Source organism: Halyomorpha halys, unplaced genomic scaffold (genome assembly GCF_000696795.3).
Source record: "Halyomorpha halys isolate HHAL.00 unplaced genomic scaffold, Hhal_1.1 Scaffold3.1, whole genome shotgun sequence".
In the NCBI taxonomy this organism is placed as follows: Eukaryota; Metazoa; Arthropoda; class Insecta; order Hemiptera; family Pentatomidae; genus Halyomorpha; species Halyomorpha halys.
The window spans coordinates 1,412,462-1,415,935 of NW_027115249.1; the positions used below are offsets into that span (position 1 = coordinate 1,412,462).

The window sequence follows — 3,474 nt, forward strand, 5'->3', positions numbered from 1 at the left end:
ATAAATAATGAAATATATAACTTATGGGATGTCAGAGAAAAATAGTAATAATTAAAAGGGTAGAGTAACGTCGCACGGTATTAAGTCGGACAATATGCCTTGTCATATCTTAACTCCCCCCTACCAGTTAATGAATAGTCTGCAGACACTCAAACTCAATATAATTTAATATATACAAAATAAAGAAAAGTTTATTGTTTAAACTAAAAAGAACAATAAGTTCAAACAATCACACGCTAAACAAAACAAAATTTCTAAGAAAAACAAAACTACAAAATTTCAAAGGAAATATACATTTGTAAACACCATTTTCTTAGAGCTATATGAAATACCATTTTCTACTAAAAAAATAATTTTTTTTTTCTTTCTTTCTCTATTGAAATTTACAACTGTATATTACATAATACATTTAGTAAATATGATCTTAGTTAAAATGGAGTGTTACAAAGCAACTACCCATTAATAGCATTCTAATGACATTTTACATTAGCTGGTCTCGTGGCCATCTTCTTTTCAGGCGCCTCAGAGGATTATCAGGAATGTAAGAAGGTGCAAGGTTAGAAACCAAGGGGTTTGAGTGGTTAGGGAGTTTATAATGGAAGGAGTGATATCTGGTTCGGGCTAGATCGTTTACATAGGGAACATTAAGGTCTAAAAAATAAATTAAACCCTCTCTTTTGTAGGGATTAAATTCACCCAAAAACCTTTATTTCACATATCCTTAAATTTCATGCCGGTTTTCAATTTTTAAATAATGAGCAATTTAACCATCTTAAAGGCTCCTCTTACCGTTTTAAGCTAATATATCAAAACTGATATAGGGCCGTCGCTTCCCGGGGGTCTTAGCGGGGTGGGTCCGACGGGGAAGGATTGTCTTTTTTGGGTTATAACCTCATCTAATGTCGTACATCGAGATGTCGCACATCGACCAACCTACTCGCTATATGTGTTTATTTGAGGAGTCAGATAAGTAAGGCTACATACATCTGTGATACCAGTACATAGGACATTTCTGCCTCTAAAATATATTTGCAGATCTAATGTTTGTCTGACGGAAATTTGAAGTAAAAAAAAAAAAAGAAAAGCAAAGTGTCAAGATATATCCTAGGTAAGTAGGCTGTAGAACTAAACGGGGAACACTTCTGGGGCTGAAGTCACGCTATCTAAATTTTTAAACCTAACATGCCCAGGTCTCGCTTGCACTGCATTCATTTTTCAAACGGCGTTTGAGTTAGTATTAGACTAGTTCTGTTAGTATTATGAAAATCACTTATGACCTTTCAGTAAAATGAAATATGCATAAAATTAGATACCTAATCTAATCAGAATAATTTATTAATCAAGAACTTTAAATTTTGCATGCTTAGAAAGCTTCATATTTACGGAGACAATAAACATATTTATATCGAACATTTTCACGTTTCAGTAATTTGGAAATAAATTGTTCGTCTCTCATTATGTTTGATTGATGTGTTCTCACTGTTTGTAATTAAATATGTGTTACAGCATATTTGATCCAAACTCTAATATAAATTTTTATGAAGTTATCAAACTATGTGCGAACTACTGCCTAGGCAGTCACTAATCAACTTTATCAGATTTCGTCTTGAACCTGAGTTGTAACCAATAACATATAATTTTTTTTTTTTTTGACTATTTGATAGATTTATTTATTGATAGATATTACAATCTGCCACACAGTTGTGGGCAATAGGTAATATTGATGAATGATCTCATACATACTAAAATAAAAAAAAAATAAATAAGTAAAAAATAAAAAAAATAATTAAAAAAAATGAAATAAAATAAAATAAAAAAACTCTCATAACATATAATTAGTCGTGTAGGATATAAACATGGGCTAGGCATTATTTAGTTTTGTATCAAATAATTATCTATATTTTTCATTTATTAGTAAATTTTATACTCCGATTTTTTTTATAAAACATTATCACCTTTCTTTTGTTAATAATTTGATCATAATTACATTTTATGTACTTTGCCTAAACATGTGTGTAAAGCCCAAAGAAAGATTTTTTAAAAATTTAATTATTTTGTTTTGTAATCGCCTTACCAGTTGACTTTAAAATTTTATTTTTGTTGAGTATGTTTTTTTTTTTGTAATTAAAACATCAGTTTATAATTAGTTTGTTAAAATCAGTTTAAAGTTTAGGCTTTTTATGTACAAGAGCATCGTGGGTTGATAAATACCTCGTTCCAAGAACAGTTCAGAATGAGGAACTATTAAACATGAAGAAAAGCTGATGGAGATACCTAGGCAGTCCTCTCTATTTTTTTAAAGGTATTACATATTTGTTTATTTGTAAACCTTTACTTACTAAGAGGAGAATCGATTCACTACCGGCCCTCAGACATTGTTTTGAAGTCTAATGCAAATTATATGAGTCGCCTGATTTGTGTTGGTTTCTGGTGCTTTCAGTCACTCACTGGCCCACTCTCACAGTTTAGCTTCCGAGTCTTTGGGAGTAGAGAATTGCGTGCGGCTATAACTCACTTAATTCTCATTAACCGTTTAGGCGACGGCTTCGTGGAAGATATTCGGATATTTAAATATTCTTTATTCGACAAGCGCATATCGAAGAGTTTGTATTCTTTCATCTACTGAGAGTGACTTTCGTCCTTACTACATCAAATATCGAGTGTTTTGTTTCCTATCTATTGCATCATATTAGACAGTTAATTTTTTTTTTTTGTTTTTGTGTATTCTGTAAGATTAAGGTTAAGATTTTATATTTAACAGTCTTTCTTTTCTTTCTCCTTTGTCTATTATTATTTATTCATATTTATTTTTATAACACACACATTATTGTAATATTAGGAGGGTATAGTTTATTTTATTTTATTTTTTTGTATTTATGTGTCAATTGGAAAGCAAAATTTCTCCTATTATTTTGTTGTCTGTGTTAGGGTTTTTTTTTTTTTTTTTTTTTTTTTTATTTAGGAGGTTTTCATTTTAAGGATCTCCGTCTATTATTAAAATCAAACCAGTGAATAGATTTTTTTTTACTCTTGAGGAGAGACACGTATATTTTCATTTACGAAAATGTGTTTAATCATCTCACAGCGAGATCACATGCAAGAGGTATTTACTTTAACATCTTTAAGTTCAGTTTTGATCCTCACACAAGACTGAAAAGACAGGAAACAGCACGCAGATACCGACTATTACCGCACTTACTAGACAAACGGTCTAAACTTCCAACTCATTACAAAAGACTGATCTACATGACTGTAATAAGGCCAATCTTGACATACGGAGTTGAGCTTTGGGCTCCACTAAACCTTCGAATTCCTCTCGTATCTAATCGTCAAAATCCAAAATCCCCAATGCTCCTAATTCTGTTACTAATAAAACCATCCACAAAGACCTAAATGTTCCTTATGTAACCGATCTAGCCCGAACCCGATATTATTCCTTCCATAATAAACTCCCTAACCACCCAAACCCACTAG

The 3,474-nt window shown here is 31.2% G+C and overlaps 1 protein-coding gene across 2 annotated transcripts in view; it reads right to left on the reverse strand.

The window, feature by feature from the left end:
- The window catches only part of Trpgamma (Transient receptor potential cation channel gamma), a 980,713-nt gene that overhangs the window by 557,931 nt on the left and 419,308 nt on the right, over nucleotides 1-3,474 (reverse strand). The window lies entirely within an intron of this gene.